This window comes from Polyodon spathula, chromosome 7 (assembly GCF_017654505.1).
Source record: "Polyodon spathula isolate WHYD16114869_AA chromosome 7, ASM1765450v1, whole genome shotgun sequence".
NCBI classification, from domain to species: Eukaryota; Metazoa; Chordata; class Actinopteri; order Acipenseriformes; family Polyodontidae; genus Polyodon; species Polyodon spathula.
Genome location: NC_054540.1, coordinates 25,321,800 through 25,340,501, shown reverse-complemented (window position 1 = coordinate 25,340,501; position 18,702 = coordinate 25,321,800). Strand labels below are relative to the sequence as shown.

The following is an 18,702-nucleotide window of genomic DNA, read 5'->3' as shown; positions in this document are numbered from 1 at the left end:
AAAAACCAGTTAAATACACTACCATGGTAATACTACAACCCTTACGCTAAATTTGGTCAAAGTTTCACAACATTTACAACAGTGTGTGTGTGTGTGTGTGTGTGTGTGTATATATATATATATATATATATATATATATATAGGTGTTTTCACACTATTGCAAAGTCCTGCTTCTAATGGGAATGAAAGTGTCAAATAAGAATGCTCAAATAAAAATGGATGTCGGTTTCGCACAGACAGCCAAAGCTACTCTGGACTGTCTATAGGCACTGTATATATATATATATATATATATATATATATATATATATATATATATATATATATGATATATATATTTCAAACCAATAAAATGATAATATATATTTTCTTTGGTTATTTGTTGCGAATTCTGAATGACAATATATTGAAAGACAATAGTGGCAGCTAAACTGCTCTGCCACCTTCAATTTACCTATGGGATTTAAATTGAACCACTTTCAATAGCAGCACGAAAAATAGAGCTTATATTTTCCCACGCTTATTCTTCTAACTTCTTTTAATTGTTCAAGGTAATGATGCTTGATGTGAATTCATCATGTCTTGTCAGAATAACAAAACAAAACCTAAACATGATTGCACATAAAACTACAACAATATCTGTTCAATTCAATGTATCATAAACACAAATCATATTCTGATATACAAAACTTATTACCATTGTGACTTGAAAAGATATTTTTAAAACTAAAATTGAAACTTATACATGAGTATATGACCAAACAATGTATGTTACCTAATTTACAGCTAATTTTCAGCTACAAGTACCAACAGTATGACTGAAGAACCTACCCAAGTTTATAAAATATGATCCACAGCTACTGCAATGGAGTATCCAAAGAGCTCTTCTTTCCCATCTGTGCTTGAATAATCAGTTTTTTTTTTTTTTTCAAATATTATCAGTAATTGTTGGTGGTCACTTGTCCCAGGCTCAGCAATAGCTGTCATGTTAAGTCCAGGGTCAAAGAAAGAGGGAGAGAGGGGGCTTTGGTTATTTATTAAACAGTACATAAAAAAGGCAGCCCCTTCACATAATAAGCTCTCTAAGTTTGGAACGATAAACAATAATCATTGGCACTCATACTGTAAATACTTTTACATGGTTATTATAAACCTGTCATTTTCTAAACTTTTTGTGTAAACACTGATTGTAGGTCATAAATGACTATGCAAGTATAAATACATGGTTTACATGGAAATATGGCTTGTACTGCTATACTGGTTAGGTTCCTTTCAGTCTTAATGATCCAGTATCATAGTTTAACCTTCATAGTGTTTAACATTGATTCTTTTTTAAAGAGACGAATCTTCTTGATGGGTTACCTGAGGGAATCCATTGTGCATGCGAATCTTCTGATGGGTTACACTTTGTTTGTGGAATCCATGTGTCACTTATTTTTCGTTTTTTTTCTTTACATCCTGGAAATAAAATTACTAAAGTGACTAGTAACTATATAAACTCTTATTTATAATAATCTTTATTTTTATATCACACCTTTCACAGCAGACCACCATTACAAATAGTTTTATAAGATGTGAGACAAGGGCATGTGAACTACACATCAGTTGTGTGTTCCCGTCAGGGCATGTGAACGGCACTCATGAGTTTGTAGAGTAACTGAACAACATATCATTGAATATATACATATATATATATATATATATATATATATATATATATATATAGATAGATAGATAGATAGATAGATAGATAGATAGATAGATAGATATATATATATATATATATATATATAAAAATGTTATATAAAACGACGCAGGAAGTTGTTTGGAAAAAAAGTGTACGAGCGAGGATAGATCGTCTACCCTGGTGAACGACAACTGGTTCCATTTGGTAATGGAATGACGCCGGACGTAAAAGTTGTATTTCAACGCCATCATCAAAATCGCTCAAAGCTAACATGCAAATGAGGCCACACCCCAGAAGTTGTGCCGACCTTTGCGACTAATGCAGAAGGTAAAGGGAGGAGCAAAGCATGTCACCAAAATTGCATTCCAGGGCAGGCAGTTTGATTCTGTTTGCATGTTTTTTCATCAAAATCGGTGTATATATATATATATATATATATATATATATATATATATATATATATATATATATATATATATATATATATATATATAATAAACCGAAATAAAATATGAAAGAGTGTCTTGCCTACATATTTGCTAGTCAAAGTGACAGTTGTTATAATGTTGTAGCTCTAATAATAATAATAGCAATACATGTGTATAGAAAAAAGTGAATGCTGTTCCCTTTCAATTCAACTGTAACAGGATGGCGTGTATGGTGACTTCAGACCCGGAAGAAACACTCGGTACTCCCAGGTGAAATGTGAATTCTGCTGTTGCGCAGTTTAATCAATAAACAGAAAATAAAAGGTTGCAAAACAAACAAAACACAGGACACGGCACTGGTAGCCAAAACAAAGAGATGAAACAAAACCGACTAACACTAAACAAACAGTGGACTAATAGACAAACAAACATGGTGAGTCAAGACAGTTCTAACTACTAACTATTATTCTTATTATTTTAACCTCCGTCTCCAATCCCGTTCTCCACTCACTGAACACACAACCCCGAGTGAGTGAAAACATGTTGCTTTTATGCAGCTGTACCGAGACTTGATTGCTAATCAGTCATTCAATTGGAGTCGCGGTACAACTGCACGTGAATTAATAAAGTGCAATTCCCCTTGCTCACATATTATTACTTTTTACTTGCACGTGAAGTGCTGTGCAATCCTCTTGCCTAAATACAAATAAACATTTTAAACACTCGTGTTACACAGACCCGTTTATATCCTGTGTACCAGTGACTGTACACCAACATTAACACACAACATACAACACAAAATACACACAGGGGCAGGCACTTTGCCACACCACCAACCAATACTTTCGGGATATGCCTGCCTTAGGTAGTATTCGCTGAGCATTTTATGTCAGATCAGCCGATAGGCCCCCCTGTGGAGTGACGTCCTCTGTCCTGCCTGCATTTGAATGTCTTTTTTCTTTCTCATGACCTATACTGGAAAAAAGTATGCTATTAAAGTGACCTTGCTTATTGACTGCTGACGCTTTTTTAAATCCACCGGGTGCTAAGTACGGAAGGGCATGTTTGAAGTTGTTCTTACTTTCGTTTTTGTGTACATCCTATGGTACTGTATTTCCCTGCTATATATTTTTTTGTACTGAAAGTACACACTAGGGCTGTTAGTTAAGCCTCAAATTAGCAATCAATTAATTGGCCACACAATATATAATTGTTCTAGTAAATATCAATGATTGCACCATATATGTTTGGTGCATTACTCTTCTCGCAACATTACTATTTTAAAATAATTGCAGTTCAGTAAAAGCTTGAGCACAATGAGAGAGGTAATTACGCCTTGATAGAGTCAGGAGAAAAAAACAAACAACACACAACATTCACAACAAGCCTAGCAAGTTTAACATACTACAGAAGTGTTCTAAAATATTTATTCCAAACAGATTACAGTACTTTGGAATGTAATCTATATAAACTAGATAAGAGTTTACGAAAAACTTTTTTTTTTTAATTCAGCGACAGCTGCAGCATCATGCATTGCATCAATAATAATAATAATAATAATAATAATAATAAATTGATTTACTTACCACAAATTGCATACCCGCTAGCTGATCCCTACTCCAAAATTGCATTTAACATCACTGATCATTTATTTATTTATTTTTAACGTTATTGAATATTGTTAAATATTCATTATATAACAGTTCATTTTGAAACTCCAAAGCAGCACAAACTATATACAGTAAGATTTTTTTCAACGTGCACAATTTATTTACAGGCTGTTTGCCAGGAATACAAGCCTGTCGTCCTGCTTTGGATACAAGGTGACGCGTTTTTTTTTTTTTTTTTTTTTTTTTTGCATAGTGAATACACAGAGGGGCGTACTTACAAAGGATTTTCAAAACTGATTCGCTAGTAGGATGGGACCAGCAAATCAGACGCTAGTTAACATGAGCAGGCGAAGAAGAGCACGCCCACTTCTTGTCTGTGGCAAAAATACTGTGAATAGTAAGGCAGGGAGTTCTGTGCAGTCTCGTTATAACCTTAAATAAATGTTGTTAACTATGAGCGTTATAAAAATGTATCCAGTATTTCTATCCATGTATATAATGAGGAATGGAATCGATTGAAAAATAGATTTTTTATTTAATCATATCAGCCCTAGTCCACACAAATGATTGTACCCAATATTGGGTGAGAAAAGCATCTGTTTTGCTTCCAGCCACGTTTATTGAGGATGGGGCTATCGTTTTCTACGATTATCGAATAATTAAAAAATGTTAACGATACGACTATCACGAATATTTGTAAAAACAATATATCGTACTATCGAAAAATCATTTCATCCTTAGTAACCACTGCTGCATTAGCTGTCCTTCGGGTGATTTGGTACCTTGGTGCACGCTCAGCCCTTGGTACTTTGGTGCCTCGTGCACACGTTGCTTGGTGCACACGGTCCTTGGTGTACATGGTGCACACAGTACTTCGGTGCCTTGGTGCACATAGCGCCACAGTACTCGGTGTACTCGATACACACAGTGCACTTGGTGCTTAGTACATCCATTGAGCACAGTACTCGGTGCACTCGGTGTGAATGATGCTTCGGTGCCTCAGGGTGCATAGCGCCTCGGTGCTCAGTGCGCATGGTGCTCGGTACACTCCGTGCACACGGTGCTCGATGTGCACGCCGCTTCGTGTCTCAGTGCTTTGGTGCCTCGGGGCTCTTGCCCACCACGGCTTCAGTCTGTGTGTCTCCCCTGGTGCATACTGTTGGCTGACCAGGTGGGTGACTACATGAAGTTAGGATAGGCACGGCTGCATTAGCTGCCTCCCGGTGCTTCGCTGCATTGGTGCACATATGCCTCAGTGCTTGGTGCACGCAGTACGGGGCTCAGTGCCCATGGTGCCTCGATGCCCTCTGCCTGTAGACGGTGCTCTACTCCACTGTAGGCTGTGTGAAACAAGTCTCTCAAGTTTTCTGGAGTTCTCCTGCAATTTATTGCTGGAAGCCGGCTTGCCACTTCCCTGGAATTAGAAACTCCATTTCTGTGAACTCAGCTATAAATGCTGCACAATTGCGCTGTGTTTACTCTTTTTCTTTTCAACAGCTTACATCACTTTGCGATTGTAGTCTACTTTTCTAACCTTACAGCGCTGACTGTTTTGTGTTTTTCATCTGCTATTGCAGCTAAAAAAAGAAAAAGAAGAAAAAGAGACGCGTGATCCTCCACTGGGCCCTGGCTCTCCCTCCCCCCTCTGTTGAGTTGACGCCACTGGATTGTCTCGGCCCGCCCTCTCAGTGTGCTTAAAAATTTGTATGCTTAAAATCAGTTTGAGCCTATTCATTCCTTAGACATGAAATCTCTCTATGAAGACAGCCTTTTTTTTTGGCCATCACCTCCGCTAAGTGGGTCAGTGAGCTACAGGCTCTGTCTGTGCACAATTCCTGTATGCACCTTTTGGATAATAGAAACAGGCTAGCATTATGCACAAACCCTGCATTCCTACCTAAGGTGAATTATGGCTTTCGACTAGAGCCAATAAGTGGAACTAGAGGCCTTCCATCACCCTCCCTTTGATTCAGAGAAGGTTAGGAAACTGAATTCCTTCTGCCCAGTGAGGGCATTGAGAGGTTATGTGGATAAAACGAAAGTGCTACGTCAGTCTGACCAGCTATTCATTTTGCTATGGTGAAAGGACCCTGGGTCAAGCCCTCTCGAAGCAGCGATTGGCCCACTGGATTGTGGGCACACTATTGACTGTGTTCAATAAAGCTGGCTTACCCCCACCTGAGAGGATGGCTACACACTCTACCAGAGGTGTGGCTACATCATGGGCTCTCTTTTATTTCTGTTTTATTTCTTACTGACACAATATACAAAAAGATACTTTTAAGGATGATTTTCAGAGATGATTGGTATTTCAATAATTCAAACGTGTGTTTATAATTCTTTTTTTATTTTTTTATTTTTACGGTATTATTACCATAACATAAAAAAGGGAATTAATGAACACATAGCCTTCTGAAAATACTGGAATGACTAGGCTTCTGGTTAGGAACAAGGCATGAGATGATGACCAGACACTGGTTCTGGCCTTAGCTCACAACTAGAGCAGTCTTGATATTTAATTGGCTGTATACAATTACCATTACAGTAGGCATTTTATGGAAATTAAAAAAAAAAAAAAACATTTTAATGGTGTCTAAAAATAGAAAAATAAAATATGTTTAAAACTGATAAGCCATTGAGGTAATTTATCCCAGATAACATTGCTGCAATTGATGCCAGACAGATTGTATCCTAGCAACCTGAACAGCTACTGTCTGTAAAAGTTAGCTGGGGAGAACTTTCGTGTTAGAATAATAGGTGCATCAAGTGACTATTATTGTGGTGCACCTGCTACGACCTGACCAGCTAAATTATTTCAAGTTATCCAGGAAGATAGAAAACAGCACAGTAAGGTCCAATAAATACAGTTACTCTTATAACTTATACTGACATTATACTGGCTTTTTAAGGTACCAGCACTGCCTTCAAAGCTGTAGAAATGTAACAAAAAATTCTGCCCAAAAAACATAATTCTGCCCATGATCCCCATGTAGGGTGGTTTTTAAAGTTATTTTAATTATAAAATAAGCTTACCAATACTCAAATAATGGTCAAAATCTGTAAAACAAAAATGTAACCCTACTGGTCAGATGATTAGTGAGATGAGGCATAAATAAACCAGGCTGTGCCTCTTCTCCAGGGTTTAGTAGCTTGTAAACATTTGTCTTCGGTTTGGCAATTTGCTTGAAGTCACCAGTTAATTGAGGCAACTTTGAATTGAAGTATGTTCTAATTGGGCATTTCAAATTGGACAGAAAACAAAATGGGTTCACATGTGTGATATGTGCAACAAAAATGGTAACAAGATACAAAAAATGAATGTTTTGGCATTTTCAATAATTATCAATGAATCACATTAAAATATTCAAAGTAAGATTTTCAAATTCATTATAATATATATATATATAATATATATATATATATATATATATATAATATATATATATTATATATATATATATTTCATTCACTTCTACTGGCAATGATACAAGTGCCTTTACAGACATTTACAAACAGAAATTCTGAATGCACACCAGCTAGAAGAGTTATCACTTAAATCAGGATGTAGACAAATACATAGATTCAACACTTATAAACACAGAACAAATAAAATAGCTAGTTATATTACTTGTAAAAGAATGCTGTAAGGTAGTCAATTGCAGCCTTGAGCCTTTGGTGTTGCAGTTCAACTTAATCTAGACGAGATAATACAACTTTTAAAAGGTGTAATAAAAACACAGCTACTGCAACTAAATAGTAAGCTGTTACTTCTATCACTTGGGTTTTGTCATTGGCAAGAATTTGAGCACCGAATGCGCTCCCTATTTCTATATTATTATGATTTGTATACTCCATTGTCTTGCATTGAGTAAGTGTACTTTTCAGTAGGCGATTCACTAAACACACATTACCTTTGTCTCTTCAGCAGACCATCTTTCAAGTCACATCTGAGACATAAACTAGGACTTGGCATGTAACAGGTGATAAAAAAATAAACAACCATTAAGATGGTATCACACAAAGCAGAGATTTTACACTGAGGTTGATACGTTTGATATTCTCAGTCCATTTTTGGTTCAAGGCATTAACTCACTAGCAATTCCCTTTTTTAAATCATGAATCATCTTATGTTTTACAAGCGAGTAAATAATGTTATAGTTAGAATTAATCATTTGGAAATGACAATAGGTGTAGCCTAGAATCTTGACTTTCACCCTCAAAGGAGCCATCCCTACGTGAGAATTGTGACAGCTGGGGTAAACCAAGGCCAGGTGTTAGAACATATCAACCTACTAAAGTTTCTTAACTATTTGGGCAGACTATCAATAAACAGCAGGCACTCACTTTTATAGCAGTATGGTTTTTCAATCTTAAGATCAACCAACAGTTGCTGCCAACTGACCTTGCGATTTGCATACGTGAGCAAATAACTTGTTTAATGGCATAGTTTGCCTATTTCAATCCACTCAACACTTTGAATGTTGTAAAATAAATGAAGTCAATGAGGGATGATTAGTCTACTGAGTCAAGGTTTTAGCAGCTGTACAGAAATCAGATTTGTTCATATTAACTGAAGATAGCGCTTTCAATTTTGCATTGGTGTGTTTCTTACAGTCTGGAATTGTGTAGAACTGTATGAGAAGATTAAAGTTGTATACTGTGCCACTATGTACTATAGGCCTCATGTGTTACATTTAATATCTGAACACTAGCGCTCAGTTTGCATGACTTACTTTCAGGTAGTTAGACTTGTACCTCTTAAGCCATTTCACATGGAGAGTGACATTTTCTCCACCTTTTGCACTCCTTCTTTCCTGTCATTAACTAAACAGCTGCATTTCAGAATTGACATACTTTGCAGCCAGTAACATTCATTCACTTCAAAGACACTGCTGAGATAAAATGACCTAAACAGGTGACAGAAACACCTTGAACAGCCACTTGACTCCAGGGGCCTCAGATGTTCAATCCCTTGGGTTAATTCAGACTTCACACTATTTGGTGTTTTGGTAACAAGGCATTATGCTGTACCCTATTAAAAAACAGTGTAAAGTTATTTAAAACAGAACAAGCACATACTATTATTTTGACCGTATAACATGGGGAGTGTCACCTGCGTGGGTCGTCACTGATAATAACAGCCAGAAGCAGAGCATTGTACACACCGCATATGCATGCAAGTTCCACCACTAGGGTACCAACAATGGTAGCCCTAGTGTGAAATTTAATAAATAAAAACAAAACAAAGCCAATAAATAAAAGTTTGCCCACTGATGGCAAGTGCTATTCGCCACTAAAAGAGAGGTCCTGCTCCAGGAACCTATTACACTACATTATACACTCTATACTGTTTATACAGGATTAAAATCCCCTAAACTGATTTAGCTTTGGTACTCTTTCTGACGGTCCCGGCTGGTCAGTGCCTTCACGGAACCCAACTTGGAGTGGAAGGGTTTTGTGTAGTAATCCTTGGTTCTTTCCCCTTTGAGCGGACGCTCTCCTCCTTCTTGGTGACACGAAAGCTTCAGTGCAGTGCACGTGTGAGGGTCCGTGGCCTGGCAACAGCCAAGCTCTGTCACACAGACTATTTCTGAACTGGCCGTATGCTCCCTGGGCATGACCCCCAGCCAATCAAGAACTCCTGATCAGCCCAGCACCGGGTGAGCCTCCTTGTTCAATTAGCCTGTCACAGACCAATATAATTGTAATAGAAAAATAAATATTGTTCAAAATCATTGAACCAAAATAGTAAATAACAAATATGGCATTGAGATTTTCATCTTACTATTGAACAATAAACCAAATTCACAAACCTTCAAAAGTTATTGAAAAACACTTGCTTTGGAAATGCAATACAAATATTAAAAGTCTTAGAGTATCAAGTACAGTAATGTCTTTTTTATGGTTGGACATTGTTCCAAGGAACATTGCCATATCAGCCAATGTTATAGCAGGCAAATGTATATAATATAGCTATACAGCCACTAATTTCATTTTATGTTCACAGAGTTAAGCCAGTACCTTTTATGACATATTAACATTTGTACTTCTATATTCTGTTATCTCAAAAGGCTCATATAAAAACTATCTTTGATTACACTATGTAACACAATTTTTGTTCCTGGTTAGTAGTGTTATTTCCTAATTGCTTATGCCTCAAAAGTATAGAAAATGGCTATTATTCCCCACAAACTTTGCTTTTGTGACCAGGACAGTGATATTTTGAAATTTACCTATTTCCAATGAGAAAACGGGTGAATTTGTGTATTTTTGTTCAAATAAAGTCAGAAAAAAACAACATATGAATCCAAATTAACATGTATTTATACTAAAGTAATACAAAAATGACTACAAAAGATTTAGAAGTAAGTAGTTTTTCGAGATTTATGATTATACTGTAAATCACTTTCACGAATCAGCCCTCAAATGTAGTCTCCCATCATGTTCTCGTTATACTGTCCTTGGTAGCGGCGTTCAAAGTCCAGTATATCCTGGTGGAAGCGCTCGCCTTGCTCCTCCGCGTACGCTCCCATGTTCTCTTTGAATTTATCAAGATGATCATCAAGGATATGGACTTTGAGGGACATCCTACAGCCCATTGTGCCGTAGTTCTTCACCAGAGTCTCAACCAGCTCCACATAGTTTTTGGCCTTGTGATTGCCCAGGAAGCCCCGAACCACTGAGACAAAGCTGTTCCAAGCCGCTTTCTCCTTACTAGTGAGCTTCTTGGGGAATTCATTGCACTCCAGGATCTTCTTTATCTGTGGTCCGACAAAGACACCGGCTTTGACCTTTGCCTCAGACAGCTTAGGGAAGAAGTCTTAAAGGTACTTAAAGGCTGCCGACTCCTTATCTAGAGCTCTGACAAATTGTTTCATAAGGCCCAATTTGATGTGCAGTGGTGGCATCAGCACCTTCCCGGGGTCCACCAGTGGCTCCCATTTGACGTTGTTCCTCCCCACAGAGAACTCGATCTGCTGTGGCCAGTCCCGCCTGTGGTAGTGCGCCTTGGTGTCCCTGCTGTCCCAAAGGCAAAGATAGCAGGGAAACTTGGTAAAACCGCCTTGGAGACCCATCAGGAATGCCACCATTGCAGCCTATTGATGCCATCTCAGAAAAATGAAAATGTATCCACTTAGGGTTAGAACTAACTGGAACTAGCTGGAACTAAACTGAACTGGTGGGCTTAAGGCCCCTGTATTTATATTACTATTTATATTACTGGAAAGTTCTAGAAAGTTCTAGAAGTTACTCCAAGTTTACTCAGCACTGAATCTATCTGGAATGTTCTGGAAAATAGGTAAATTTCTAAATATCACTGTCCTGGTCACAAAAACAAAGTTTGTGGGGAATAATAGCCATTTTCTATACTTTTGAGGCATAAGCAATTAGGAAATAACACTTACTACCCAGGAACCAAAAAAAAAAAAAAAAAAAAAAAATTGTTACAGTGTTATCCATTTGATTTGCTGCATTTACACTGTATGACCATTGGTAACCAATTTAGTAATATTGGAAGCAGAAATAACATTACTAATTTTTGTTAAAAAAAAATTAATAATAATAATAATAAAAATCAATGATAGACTGTGTTGCACCTGATGGATTCAAGACCAAAACAAGAATATGTATAGCTAGTAAAGATAATTACAAGGAAAAACAAACATAGCTGTGTGTTTTGTTTTGACGTTGTGTATGGAAAACCCAGCCTTGAATTCCTATGACCACTTCAGAACCATTTTGGAATTTGGAATTCTACATATGCAATTTAAATCAGTAAATAGTGAAGTATGGTGGTTGTGAAAAGAAAGATTTAAGAAAAGTATTTAAAAAAAATGACACCTTTTTATATGAGCTCACACTGAACACTAGTGGCTGAGGAAGTCACCATTTTTATGATGAATTTTTCCTTTAGTTTAGAAAAGTAGAATGATAAAAAATATGCATAATACAATAATCACAGCATTAATTATTTACACCAAAACTCACAGTAATATCTTACCTTTAAAAAATAATATCACAGAAATTAGGTACAGTGATGCACAAAAAGTCACAATTTGATAATAAAAGATTACATTTCCATTCCATTGCAGGCAATGCACACCGTATTTAAAAACACCTGCTTAATCATTGACCAGCTGTTGCTTCATAGCCCCCCTCCCAGCTTCTAAAAGTCAATAGACAACAGTCAGAAATAAATAAAACCTTTGCAACTCACTGCTGTATTCCTAACATTTTCTTGTTTGCTGAAAAGCTGCCAGTGGTAGATTGCAACACAAAGGTCTGAATGACATGTCCTTAAATTCTGCCCTCAAGCCATGTCTAGCATATGACAAACAGAATTTTAAAGAGATATATTATGGATTATTACGGTAATGAATTGAGATTTCTGATAAAACCTGTTTTTAATTCCAATGTCTAAAAAGCAAACACATTTTACAGGTCAACAAGGCCTACGTAGCTACTCAAACATCTTCAGAGTTTATCAAATATAGTGTTCTTGTCTTATTAGAAGGCACCATGGTTAATTGACTGCACAATACAGTATGTGTCCAGCCTTATAATGCAAGTGGAAGTGAAATGTATTAATTTGTAATTTGCAGCCATGGCTGTACAGGTGAGTGACTGGTTGCAAGCTATAAAGGGATGAAATAGAATGATGGTGTACAGTAATAGTTTGTTTGATTCTTGTTATGTGATTACATGATGGTTGTCTCAGTGCTTTAGTTCAATGTCATTATACTAAGGGAGATGGGTTGGGTGAAATTGTAAATGTCTTAAATTTTAAATGTATATTAACTAGTACATTTTAAGTATTTATTTTACTTGATGAAAACAAAAAAGATTTGCTCAATTTTATAACCACCAAGATTTTATTTTATTTATTGTTTTTTTTTTTTTTTTACGGACCTCAATAAAATGAAACAGCAGTTAGAATATTGTTATCAACTGAATCACGAAGACATGCAGAAAAGTGTTGCAGCTGATATAAAAAAAAAATGCCAGTAAGTCTACGTTAATCAGCCATTTTGAGAAATGTTACTGATTCACTAAGAAAAACAGTTAAAGCAACAGTACTGAATACAAACACCTCCACAGATAAGTAACCACACCAGACCGAAAGCAATCTGAATTGGATCAGAGCTATAAAACCTTTTACCTTTTCAAGGTTACCAAAAACTACGAGAACATCAGAATACAGATAACAAAAAAAGCTAGACAGCCTGGCTACTTATATACAGGGCAAAATATATTGGTGAAGGGGCAAAAACAAGAACTTAAATGTGTTTCATATTATGTGTTAATTATGTCAGAGGAATTTGATTGCTCCTTTAGCCTTTGTTTCATTGTCTCTTTAATCTTTCTTATCTAACTATTTTGTTTTTTCTTTGATCCCATTAAATACATTTTGATATTCAATTAGTAGTGATGGATATTTTCACCATAGAATAAAAATGAACAATTTATTGAATTGACAGATAAACATGGCTGTAAATGATTACATTGTTATTTGAATTTGGCCCATGGCCTTGCCCATCAGAACTCATTAGCCAGCCCTATGCTGACAAAACTATGATAAATAAAGAATATTTATTAAATAAATAACTAATGCCGGTGGGCAGAACAAGTGGCACTTGAGGCTGAAGTGGTGATATACTGGTGAGACTGGAAAGACCGTGGGAGAAAGCTGTATAAATATATATTTATGAGTGTTTTGTTTGTTTGTTCATGTCTGTTAGTAACTGTTTGTGTTTGTAGATCACCAGACGGCTAAAATGTATCCAGAGCTGTTGCCTTGGGCCAGCAAAAAAAACAGATCAACACTGCACAACAGTCAATAACAAGTAAATTGTTATCATCCACCATGAGCACTATTACTTGCACCGGGATTGGTGACCGTGGCAATTATTGTGGGGCTGATAACGTGTGTTTATTGTTTGGGCTGCAAACCCCTTTTCTGTTCTCCGGGTTTTACACATTGCCGTGTAGAACTGGAGTTTATTATTTGGTCACCGGGCCAGGATTACAAAAATACAGATCCCTTTTCTGAAACAGATTACAGTTTCATTGTGTGTGATTATTTCTGAACTGCATCACCTCTGCACCTGTTTCTAATCAGCAGCCACTTTGCCACACGTACCCAGAACTGGAATCTGACACAGGCACAGACAGATACTTGCAGGTTGAAAGCGCTGGTGCATGTTTTTTTTTTTTTAAATAACAAAAATAAATCAAAAGGATGTACAAAAAACACAGCTCACAGAGCCAAAATCTCTCTCTCTCTCTCTCTCTCTCTCTCTCTCTCTCTCTCTCTCTCTCTCTCTCTCTCTCTCTCTCATCTTCCAAACACTAATCCCTTTATTTTTAAAATCAACCTACACCAACACATTAATCACAAGCAGGCACCAAATGACTAAACGATAAAGGGGCCTAGACAAAATGGCTATATATCGGTTTTGATGATTTGATAAAGGGTGGATTCTCCTTTCAGAAATACAATCAAGTTTCCAGGGAAAAAAGTCACCATTCACTAGTCAGACTTTGGTTATACTATGATTGAATTCAATGCAGTTTGGATAAACACAAGTCATTAAAAAAGTCTATTAACAGCATAGCCTGTCTCCAAGCTGTGTCACTGGTGGCTTTTATAAAAAAAGTTTTTATAAAAAAAAAAAAAAAAAAAAAAAAAAAAAGAACTTTAACAGTCTCCCTTGCTAGTATAACATCCTCAAATTATCTCCCTGTAACCCAATGAGCCCTGTAAGTAATAAGGAACGACAGGGTGTGGGATATACTCTAATATCCACATGCCAAGGGTGCGTTATAAGGCACGAGGCGAAGCCGAGTGGCTTTAACCACCCGGGTGTGTGGATATTAGAGTATATCCCACACCCTGAAGTGCCTTATTGCACTTATAAAATGGATCAACCAACATAACAAAAAAACAAAAAAAAAAAGTAAAAACATGTTTTAATTAACAAAAAAGTTAAATATAAATTAGTCCCTTAAAACATAAAAAAATAAAAACCAAAAATGTATTAATTAAAAAATAATTTCTGGTGCTGAATTGAACATTGCCATTGAAAGTACAGTTTTGATTCGTTACACTTCTTGTAATTCTTGGTTTATTCATAACATTTTAAAGTAAAATATTACTGCCCATTTTCATCATGACTCAGCACAAATGAGTCTACCTTTAAATCACGCAGCACAAATAAGAACATAAGAACATAAGAAAGTTTACAAACGAGAGGAGGCCATTCGGCCCATCTTGCTTGTTTGGTTGTTAGTAGCTTTTTGATCCCAAAATCTCATCAAGCAGCTTCTTGAAGGATCCCAGGGTGTCAGCTTCAACAACATTACTGGGGAGTTGATTCCAGACCCTCACAATTCTCTGTGTAAAAAAGTGCCTCCTATTTTCTGTTCTGAATGCCCCTTTTTCTAAACTCCATTTGTGACCCCTGGTCCTTGTTTCTTTTTTCAGGCTGAAAAAGTCCCTTGGGTCGACACTGTCAATACCTTTTAGAATTTTGAATGCTTGAGTTAGGTCGCCACGTAGTCTTCTTTGTTCAAGACTGAACAGATTCAATTATTTTAGCTTGTCTGCATATGACATGCCTTTTAAGCCCGGAATAATTCTGGTCGCTCTTCTTTGCACTCTTTCTAGAGCAGCAATATCTTTTTTATAGCGAGGTGACCAGAACTGCACACAATATTCAAGATGAGGTCTTACTAGTGCATTGTACAGTTTTAACATTACTTCCCTTGATTTAAATTCAACACTTTTCACAATGTATCCAAGCATCTTGTTAGCCTTTTTTTATAGCTTCCCCACATTGTCTAGATGAAGACATTTCTGAGTCAACAAAAACTCCTAGGTCTTTTTCATAGATTCCTTCTCCAATTTCAGTATCTCCCATATGATATTTATATAATGTACATTTTTATTTCCTGCGTGCAGTACCTTACACTTTTCTCTATTAAATGTCATTTGCCATGTGTCTGCCCAGTTCTGAATCTTGTCTAGATCATTTTGAATGGCCTTTGCTGCTGCAACAGTGTTTGCCACTCCTCCTACTTTTGTGTCGTCTGCAAATTTAACAAGTTTGCTTACTATACCAGAATCTAAATCATTAATGTAGATTAGGAATAGCAGAGGACCTAATATTGATCCCTGTGGTACACCGCTGGTTACCACACTCCATTCTGAGGTTTTTCCTCTAATCAGTACTTTCTGTTTTCTACATGTTAACCACTCCCTAATCCATGTACATGTGTTTCCTTGAATCCCAACTGCGTTCAGTTTGAGAATTAATCTTTTGTGCGGGACTTTGTCAAAAGCTTTCTGGAAATCTAAATAAACCATGTCATATGCTTTGCAATTATCCATTATCGATGTTGCATCCTCAAAAAAATCAAGCAAGTTAGTTAGACACGATCTCCCTTTCCTAAAACCATGTTGACTGTCTCCCAGGACTCTGTTACCATATAGGTAATTTTCCATTTTGGATCTTATTATAGTTTCCATAAGTTTGCATATAATAGAAGTCGGGCTTACTGGTCTGTAGTTACCTGGTTCAGTTTTGTTTCCCTTTTTGTGGATCGGTTTACGTTTGCAATTTTCCAGTCTGTCGGTACCACCCCTGTGTCAAGAGACTGCTGCATGATCTTGGTTAGCTGTTTGTAAATTACTTCTTTCATTTCTTTGAGTACTACTGGGAGGATCTCATCCGGCCCAGGGGATTTGTTTATTTTAAGAGCTCCTAGTCCCTTTAACACTTCTGCCTCAGTTATGCTAAAGTTATTTAAAACTGGATAGGAACTGGATGACAAGTGGGGCATGTTGTCAGTATCTTCCTTTGTAAAAACTTGTGAAAAGTAATCCTTTAATATATTTGCTATTTTTTTTTCTTCATCTACGATTTTGCCATTTGTATCTCTTAAACATTTAATCTCCTCTTTGAATGTTCTCTTGCTATTGTAATATTGGAAAAACATTTTGGAATTGGTTTTAGCTCCCTTAGCAATGTTCATTTCTATTTCTCTCTTGGCCTTTCTAACTTACTTTTTGACTTGTGTTTGCAGTTCTGTGTACTCTTTCTGCGTACTTTCTCCTTTAAATCATGCAGCACAAATAAGACTGCCATTAAATCACGCAGTACAAATAAGACTGCCTTTAAATCACTGAGACCCTTCCTCACAAGACCTGCAACAGTATCAGGTGAGAGTGCGTTTTTTGAATCATCCTTTGTTATTCGGGGTAGTAACAGGACGTATCCATACCAGATTTGTGCTACAGCTTCACAGTGGCGAGAAAGACGTTATTTGCATGGAATACCCGGTTACTTATCAAACTGACTGCAATTTACAGCTTGGTAACGTGGAGAACTACTGGGCCAGTGTTAAGAAACAATTTAAAACAATGCAGGTCACAGCAGAAGACATGATACCATCATATCAGGACACATTTAAAAGGTATGGCAGGAACTGTCGAGACGAGTTTATAGCAGTTCAGCATCAGATCACACAGCTGCGCAGGGGGTGGGTCCAGTTGCAAACTGAAGTGGTAGCAACGACAACAAAAACATATTTTAACCCCAAAGTCTCTTTTAAGAGGGACCCAAATCTTTTGTGAAAAGCTGAAAGTCTAAGAGATATTTTTAAGAAACTATGTATTTTCCAAATGGGATAGGGAAATGCTGTAGTTCAGGGAGAAAGAATGGCGAGTTTTGAATACTTTTTAATTTTCTTTAATTAATCATTGGTGTCCGGTTCAGATTCATTTAATATCTCATGTACTCTTCGGTTTCCCAAAAGTTCAACATTTACGTAAATGTCGTCGGTCATGTTTATTGCGATAATTCTAGGTGTATGGATATCTGCCAGTGATTTGCCCGTTTTTGAACAAAAGTGCCAACCCTTGGTCATATGCTATAATATCAATACCCCCATGTGACCTATTTTGACCAATCAGAATAGAGTATGTAAAATACCCATTTTATAATAATCATGTATTACTAATTGTTGTGATATTGCAATACTGTAAATAGCATAACTACTCATCTCACAACATGCTTTGAAGTAATTACACAGTTTTTGTAATACATTTTCTATAATGTATTTTGGACACACTTGTCTGTCTGAAGAAAACCTGTTTCAAAACAGCTTAGTTAGAAAGAATCAGTCATATAAAGATGTTATACGCTATACAAAAATAGAACCAGCCATGAAGATCTGATGATTGAAAAATATTGTATGTACTGAACCCCATTCACCATAATGTAATAGACAGTGCCTTCTTTTCCTCCGTCTCCATTCCCTGGCGTCATACTTTTAACCGAATACCGAATAGAAACTGAAAACAACAGGTTTGCAATGTCAGACTTTAAATGAGGCTTACTGTACAGTATATAGGGAGGCTGGTTTGGACCAGATAATATAATTTACTTTGTCATTAAGGCTCAAAGTTGCCATTATCACATTATTAAGGCATATTACCATTTTGATGGTAACTACAGTATTCACATAGTTCCCTGCACAAGGAGGCATTTTCAGTTCCGCTTGGGAATTCTGGTTTCTATTGAAAAAAGTTAAGTGTGACCCAAGGCTCTCTAAACTGTTTTAGTTGTGACTAACTCGGCAGTTTTGTTGTTTAACCAATTAGCTCTTTATCTGGGTTAAAATGTGATATTGTGTATGTGTCTGAGGCTTCTCTTTGAGATAATGAAAAGGATGTTTACATGAAACTGCTGGGAAACAAGGCACTTTGTGGGGGGTGAACAATATGGACAGTATTACTGTAGAGTGAGGTGGATATTAAAGGAATGTTAATGAGATAGGGTAAAATGCTTCCTGTTTGTACTGAAGTTGAATGATGTACATTTAAATAGACATGAATAGTTCTTCAGTATAGTACAGGCATCAGTTAACTACAGGCTTTTACATTCACACATACAAACATGTCTACATAACAAAG

General features: G+C 36.6%; 1 protein-coding gene and 1 long non-coding RNA gene across 4 annotated transcripts in view; one reads left to right on the top strand and one right to left on the bottom strand.

The window, feature by feature from the left end:
- The window catches only part of LOC121318419 (bile acid receptor-like), a 30,031-nt gene extending 29,014 nt beyond the window's left edge, over nt 1–1,017 (bottom strand). For all 3 annotated transcript variants that reach the window (XM_041255063.1, XM_041255059.1, XM_041255061.1), the window contains exon 1: nt 832–1,017. The gene's annotated coding sequence lies outside the window, so the exon portion shown is untranslated. The remainder of the gene's footprint in view (nt 1–831) is intronic.
- The window catches only part of LOC121318421, an 85,836-nt gene that overhangs the window by 47,317 nt on the left and 19,817 nt on the right, over nt 1–18,702 (top strand). The window lies entirely within an intron of this gene.